General features: G+C 49.4%; 1 protein-coding gene across 38 annotated transcripts in view; it reads right to left on the reverse strand.

The window, feature by feature from the left end:
• The window catches only part of KCNMA1 (potassium calcium-activated channel subfamily M alpha 1), a 736,361-nt gene that overhangs the window by 726,723 nt on the left and 1,647 nt on the right, over nucleotides 1-7,991 (reverse strand). The gene's annotated exons all lie outside the window — the stretch shown is intronic.

A 7,991-nucleotide genomic window follows, 5' to 3' on the forward strand; every position in this document is an offset into this window, starting at 1 on the left:
ACCGGGGGGCACCTGAGTGGCTCAGTAGGTTAAGCATCTGACTTCAGCTCAGGTCATGATCTCATGGTTCATGAGTTCGAACCCCACATCTGTCTCTGGGCTGACAACTCAGAGTCTGGAGACTTCTTCAGATTCTGTGTGTGTGTGTGTGTGTGTGTGTGTGTGTGTGTGTGTGTGTGTGTCTTTCTCTGCCCCTCCCCCATTCACACTCTGTGTCTGTCTCTCTCTCAAAAATAAACATTAAAAGGGGTCCCTGGGTGGCTCAGTCGGTTAAGCATCCAACTTCAGCTCAGGTCATTATCTCGCAGTTCATGGGTTCAAGCCCCGTGTCGGGCTCCAGAGCCTGGAGCCTGCTTCAGATTCTGTGTGTGTGTGTGTGTGTGTGTGTGTGTGTGTGTGTGTGTGTGTGTCTCCCTCTGCCCCTCCCCATTCATGCTCTGTCTCTTTCTCTCTCAAAAATATACATTAAAAACAAAGTCACAACTGGGTCTTATTCTTCCCCTAGCACCCAGCCTGGTTTGCGCACAGAGTATGTACTCACCAGGTGGTAAAAGCAAAATCAACAACAATCGTAACCATAACATTCAACGGAGGACCTACTGTGTGCTTGCCACTGCACTAAGCCCTTCCTCCTTCTGGCCGCTGAAGACACTCAGGGCTCAAAGCTTGGTCCGACTGCTCCTCATTGACAGTGCAACCACATCAACAGCACAGCTCCAGGACAGGGTCCCTGGCAGTGTGAGCTGCAAACAACCCTAATACGCTAGGGTGACAAAAGAACGACTTTCAACTTCCCCTGACAGAACCCCTGAGAAGAGCAGCTGAGGGGGCCCAGCACCGTGCCGCGCCACCCATCTCCCCACACTCAGCATCGGTCTTGAGTCCAACCCTTTTAAGCTGAACCCTCCATCTGGGAAGACCCACCCAGGTCCCTGTGGAAAATCGGGCTGGCGGTCTTGCTGTCCGCGGACTTCAAACACTCCAGAGGGAATGGCCAGCAGCTGGCTTCCTGGAGCATCACCACGGTGCAGGCCTGGCTACGCCACCAGCCTTTAATTTTGCAAGAAGTTGGTTTGGCAGGCTTGCCATCCTGGACCTCGGGAAGCCTAGCCCCTTGCAGTGTGACCAACTGGAGAGAGGAGGAACCCGCATGTTGATGGGCGGGGAACGCACACACCCCACCCTGTATCTCTGCGGACCACTGCTCTGGCCGCCACAACCCAACCCTCCACCAACAGCTCTTGTGGGTTCCTTGGGAGCAGGCACCCGAACAGTGGGTGTTAGCAGTCAGGGCCCAGTCTGAACCGCAGAGGCTCCAAGGGGCTTGTGCGGAGTCGTCCCGACCTGGCTGTCCTGGCACAGGATCCCTCCCCACCGCTGAAGAGCTGGGAATTTCCATATTTAAAAATAGGCTTTTTGGGAATGCAAGCTGGTACAGCCACTCTGGAAAACAGTATAGAGGTTCCTCAAAAAACTAAAAATAGAACTACCCTACGACCCAGCAATGGCACTACTAGGCATTTATCCAAGGGATACAGGTGTGCTGTTTCGAAGCGACACGTGCACCCCCGTGTTTATAGCAGCACTGTCAACAACAGCCAAAGTATGGAAGGAGCCCAAATGTCCATTGATGGATGACTAGATAAAGAAGATGTGGCATATATATACAATGGAGTATTACTCGGCAATCAAAAAGAAGGAAACCTTGCCATTTGCAACAACATGGATGGAACTGGAGGGTATTATGCTAAGTGAAATTAGTCAGAGAAAGACAAATATCATATGACTTCACTCATAGGAGGACTTTAAGAGACAAAACAGATGAACATAAGGAAAGGGAGACAAAAATAATATAAAAACAGGAAAGAAGAGGGGCGCCTGGGTGGCGCAGTCGGTTAAGCGTCCAACTTCAGCCAGGTCACGATCTCGCGGTCTGTGAGTTCGAGCCCCGCGTCGGGCTCTGGGCTGATGGCTCAGAGCCTGGACCCTGTTTCTGATTCTGTGTCTCCCTCTCTCTCTGCCCCTCCCCCGTTCATGCTCTGTCTCTCTCTGTCCCAAAAAAATAAATAAACGTTAAAAAAAAAATTAAAAAAAAAAAAAACAGGAAAGAAGAGAAAACATAAGAGACTTAAATATGGAGAACAAACAGGGTTACTGGAGGGGTTTTGGGAGGGGGGATGGGCTAAACGGGTAAGGGGCACTAAGGAATCTAGTCCTGAAATCAGTGTTGCACTATATGCTAACTAATTTGGATGTAAATTAAAAAAAATTAAGTTAAAGCAAAAAAAAATAGGCTTTTTTTCTTCAGAGAGGGACTGACTGGAGTCCAGATCTTTGCTACTCGAAGTGTGGCCTGCACAACATAGGCACCCGCCCTGCTCCATGTCTTGTCAGATGTGCAGAATCTCAGGCCCGACCTGGACCTTCTGTGGGAATCACAAGCTGCATTTTTAATGGCTACCCCAGGTGATTCTTATGCATATTAACATGTGACAAGCCCCGGGACCAGACAAACACTCTCTCCAGCCCTCCGAAGCAGAGATCTGATATCCCAACTGAACATTCCTTGAGACTTCTACCCAGAATGCTAAGACACCTCTGCCTGGGAGGGGGAGAGTCCTTCTCTGTGTGCCCAGGGCCAGGATTCCACCTACTTAAGTAGCATTTCAAAAAAGGAAGCACTTTTGATCTGCTCCCTGCCATGCACTGAAAGGCTGTGGAATCTCAGAGGTGCTGCAGGAGGCCTGGCCTTGCCTGACCCCCAGACACGGGTCCACGAAGGCCAGTATTTCCCGCACAGCCCAGCAGCTCGGAATCACTGCACAGACACAGCCCTTTCCACTGGAGGCACAGGGGCACCCCTCCAGGGACTCCACAGCTCTGAAGTCCCAAGATGGTGGTGTTGCCTGCTGTGTTTCAAAAGTCAGCATATGGCCACTGCCACTGTGAGCTGGGGCCCCCCTGCTGCCCACTTTGGGAAAGAGGTCCCGGCATTGCAATCCAGTGCCAGGCGGTTTCAGCAGCACGCTTCTCCTGCCCCGGTGAGACAGAGAGAGGGACCCAAAGCAAGGACTTACTCCGTGCTACGAGACACCCAATTAATGTCCCCCTCCAGGAAAAAGGACAGGAGCAAGGCAAAGAAGGGGCCCACTCGGCCTTGGCCTTGGCATTCTCTCTGCCCCAGACCACGTGATAGGGCAGCTCTTCCTCTCCTCCTGATACATGTTTGGATAAGTCCCCAGGGCACCTGGATACAGAGTCAGCCCAAGGCTTTAGGTCACCAGTGTCCTCCTAGGAAAGTCTACAAAATAGGGCTAGAGAGAGCACCTACCCCACAGGGCTGTGCTCTGTTACAATCCCCAATTTGCAGATGGGGAAACTGAGGTGCAGAGCAGTGAAGTCCTTGCCCAAGGTCACAGGCGGACTCAGGTACTACATAGCAGTCTTGACAGCAAGGCAAGGCTGCTCGAAGTGAGCCCAGTTAAGAGCAGTTTGACCAATTTCTCTACTACAGGGCTTCTCCCCACCTGTGATCTGACTCTTCAAGGGGGTGCTCAGGTATACCAAGACTCCCAACATTTTCCGCAAGGTAAGTGCAAGGACAAGTGCTCCACGGAACGCACTTTGGGAAACAGCACTGGGAGGAAAGCTGGTCCTGTTACAGAGAACGCTGCCCAGGAAACTGTGGCATTGTCAGGGGAACAGGTCTACGAGCTCTGGACTGGGGTAACGGGATGAAAGTCCTCCCTTCTCAATGGTATGACGTTGGCCAGCCCTGCCCTCCTACCAAACATTTCACACCCTCTCAGTCTATCATTCCCGGAGCCCCACAGCGTTAACACTGGTCAACGCTAGTCCACTGATGTCCCCACCATCAAAACGGCAGCTGTCCTGGCAGGCCCCCATCCACGGACACTTCCCTGGCTGCCCCTCCCCAATCTTCCAGCCTTGCCACAGCCAAGAGCCATGAGCCCAAGTCTCAGTGTCACCCTAGCTGGTTGTTTGACCCAAGGACAGTAGACTTCAGAGTATAGAGGTTCCTTTGGGTTCAAAAGTTCTATTTGTTGTCGTCTGTGCCCGTCTGGGGCCAAACACGCAAGGAATCAAAGAGAAAACAAACTCACCACTTTGTGAGCTATTTACAGGAAGCCTGCTTAGTGCCAGGCATTTGCTGGGTCCTGTATACCCATTATTGCTACTCCTCATAAGCATCCTACAAAGTAAGCATCATTATGCTCTTTTTACAGATGAAGAAACCAAGGTGCAATATGGCTAACAGCCAAAGATGCCCTGCTAATAAGATCCAGGATTTGCACTTGGGTCTGACTGCTGAATCTCTACTGAAGTGTGCATTTGCACAAAGAGAGCCAGGAATGAGCAGCAAAAATCTCTCTGCACGAGGGAAGGTCAGCTCTAACTCCCCTGTGACTGGGACCTGAGAGCTTCTCCAAGGCCACCCTAAGTGACCTGATCAAAGAGAATTATCTGAAGGTCATCCAATGCAGGCAATCCCCAAGACGAGATGAGGCTGCAGGTCTGATCTGGAATCAAGAATTCTGAGGCACTGGAGCTCCAGTCCTGATTGGATGCATCGGGCCAGACCCTGGGTAATTACCAAGCCATAACGGGATCTGATGTTTATATTAGTCACGAACCTGACAGAGAAAACGTGTTGTTTTCTCAGACACAACCATGGAGACAATACCTCAATAATTCATTACATGCAGACCAGGCTCGATCAAGCCCAACTTCTACAGGGAGGACAGCTCAAACTGAGAGCAGGCGAGAGCCTATGCCCAGTCACATCCAGGTCCCCCAGTGAGCCGCAGAAAGTCCAGAAAGCTGGACTCAGTTTCCCCAGGCTAATCTGAAGAGAAGCAGCTTGTGTGCTGAAAGAGGAAACACACAGAGACACTCCAAGGCTGAATTCCTAAAGAATTTGCCAGAAAATTACAAAACACACTCTGAGCTAGAAACTTTACCCATAGTTTCTCAACTCCTCCCAACCTCTGACACCAAGTCACGGGGCAGGAAGGGGCATCAGAAGTCAGAGAATTCAATCTCCACATTTTAAACACAAGGAAAAAGAGACCAGAGATGTTAAATGACTTCTTCAAGGTCATGGCCTTATCCAGGCTGCCTGAGCTGCTCGCTGTTCACTACAGTTCGCAACTGGATCGGACCTCAAAACATCACAGCCTGGTGAACACAGAGCTCTGATGAAACCCAACAGAGAAAAAAACAATGACGTGAAAAAGTATAGCAAAGAACACAGTACCGTATGATTGTGCCCAAGTTCCCAACAGGGGGCAATGTGATTACTTCTCTCATTTCCTGAAGAAAAAAAAAAGTCCACACGCCATTCTTTTCAAAGTAGTAAAGTCACTCACCATTTACAATTCAGAGGCCAAAGGTACTAATGCTGAGATGCCCCGGGAGGCACGTCCATAGTCTCGGGTTCCTTTGATCAAAAAGGAAGATTGGGTTCCTTTGATCAAAAAGGAAGATGCCGTCCTAGAGGCCAAATACTTGTGATGTCACAGTGCCCTGATGAAATTTACTTCCCATGGAATTTCAGATGCTAAAAAACGAGGCCTCCATGGGACCCCAGCTGCTGGTCAACCCGTCTTGGGACTGAATGAGGGTGAGGGTGGGCACATCTGAGGGCCGAGAGAATTCTATGCCCCAGCAGTCTACGTTTGCTTGGGAAGCCCAGCACTGGAATAATTATTCCAAACTTAGGCCAAATGCATTCTTCTGTACCGCATCTCAACAACTAGCAAATACTTGAAAAACAAAAAGAATATAAGACAAAAAACCAGGATGGCAATAAAAATACAGACCTCAGGGGTAGAAAGTAAAGCTTAGAAGGGGCCTAAGTTACTATTAATGGGTGTAATGAGCCAGCTACACATGGTTTAAGTGAGCAAATCAAGGGGCAGTTATTAAGTAACTCTGGGAATGTTTTAAAGTGGACTCTAGGGGCGCCTGGGTGGCGCAGTCGGTTAAGCGTCCGACTTCAGCCAGGTCACGATCTCGCGGTCCGTGAGTTCGAGCCCCGCGTCAGGCTCTGGGCTGATGGCTCAGAGCCTGGAGCCTGTTTCCGATTCTGTGTCTCCCTCTCTCTCTGCCCTTCCCCCATTCATGCTCTGTCTCTCTCTGTCCCAAAAATAAATAAACGTTGAAAAAAAAAAAATTTAAAGTGGACTCTAATGGGATCAAAAGTGACCCGACCTCGTGCTACGTTGGCCTCACATCCTCCCTCCAACTGCAAGTGTCTCTCATCCCAGGTTGATTTTTTTGTAGAAACTTGCAGTGACGTCAACTCAGCAGGTCTTGGAGCTACAAAATAAAGCCTAAAATATATAGGGATTATTTTTTCTCATGATCATTGCCAAAAACCTATTTACTTAAGAAGACCGACAGAAGTTATGCTTGGTCATCATTTATGAAAGAGATTCTCTACGTGAGCCATCCAGTTAGCATTTCATCACAGGTACTGCAGTGGCATCCATGAACCCCTAGAGTAAAAGGACTCGGAAGCCGTGTTTAAAACCCCAGGATCACAAAAATACCAAAACTTATTTTGACTCGCTGAAAAAGTTTTCACTACGATCAAGAAGGCCCCATTTCTTAAGCATGAGGAGACTGTTCAAAACTTCACCAAACCATGGGGTGCCTGGGTGGCTCGGTCGGTTAAGCGTCCGACTTCGGCTCAGGTCATGATCTCGCGGCCCGTGAGTTCGAGCCCCGCGTCGGGCTCTGTGCTGACAGCTCAGAGCCTGGAGCCTGTTTCAGATTCTGTGTCTCCCTCTCTCTGACCCTCCCCCGTTCATGCTCTGTCTCTCTCTGTCTCAAAAATACATAAACGTTAAAAAAAATTTTTTTTAAAAACAAAACAAAACAAAACAAAACAAAAAAAACTTCACCAAAACCACTTAGTCTAGAGAACATTTTAGATGCACACATCCAGGAGTTCTCTCTCCCCTAAGGGCAGACACTGACCCTCAGTAAAGGAAAAAACAAACAAACAAACAAAAAAACCCTCCAAGACGAAAGACTGCGAGAGAAGGAGGAGACGAGGGAATGTGTGGTCAAGATGTTGAAGAAACAGGTAAGGGGCACCTGGGTGGCTCAGTCGGTTGAGCCTCCGACTTCGGCTCAGGTCATGATCTTGTGGTTTGTGAGTTCAAGCCCCATAATGGGGCTTGTTGCTGTGAGCTCAGAGGCCACTTTGGATCCTCTGTCCCCCTCTGTCTGCCCCTCCCCCACTTGCACTCTCCCAAAAATAAATACTAAAAAAAAAAAAAAAAAAAAGACACAGGTAAGAGAAAGGCTAAGGCAGGAAGCACCATCTCAGGTCTCATGGTTCAGATTTTGCTTAACCTGTTTGCTTCTCAGGAATGTGGGAGATTTCTCACCTGGACAAGGAAGGAGAACCCCCATGGCAGAGGAGGTAACTCCAAAGAAAGCTGGCTGGCCAACATCTGGAAGCCTCCCGAGAAGTGGGAGGAGAAAAGACAGAGATGGCTTTTATTTTTCTTCCTTATGTCCAACACACCAGTATTTTCCAAAACACAAATGTGCCTGCCACAAAACTCAGCTGATCTCCAGCACCCAGCGCCGTGTATAATTAATGATCAGGAGAGGGAGCCTGGGTTCGTCCTCCGTATTTCACCCAGAGCCCCTGGCTTCCCTACTTCCCATAGCAACTAAGGAGACTGCGACAAGTTGCCGAGTCCTATGGAAGTTTGAGGGGTCCTGGGATTCACTTTGCTAGAAAAGAGGTGTGAAATATCCCGACCAAGATCTGCCTCCACTTTGCACTGTTCGCCAATTCCCCTCGATCTCCCCTCCCTCCGAAAATGTTAGCGCTGTGAAGTCCCCTAGGGTGGGACTTACTCAAACACAAAGCAGCTCGGTCCCTCTTTTTTTCCAGTTCGTTCTCTCTCTCTCTCTCTCTCTCTCTCTCTCTCTCTCTCTCTCTCTCT

Source organism: Herpailurus yagouaroundi, unplaced genomic scaffold, assembly GCF_014898765.1.
Source record: "Herpailurus yagouaroundi ecotype Mexico unplaced genomic scaffold, PumYag 163, whole genome shotgun sequence".
In the NCBI taxonomy this organism is placed as follows: Eukaryota; Metazoa; Chordata; class Mammalia; order Carnivora; family Felidae; genus Herpailurus; species Herpailurus yagouaroundi.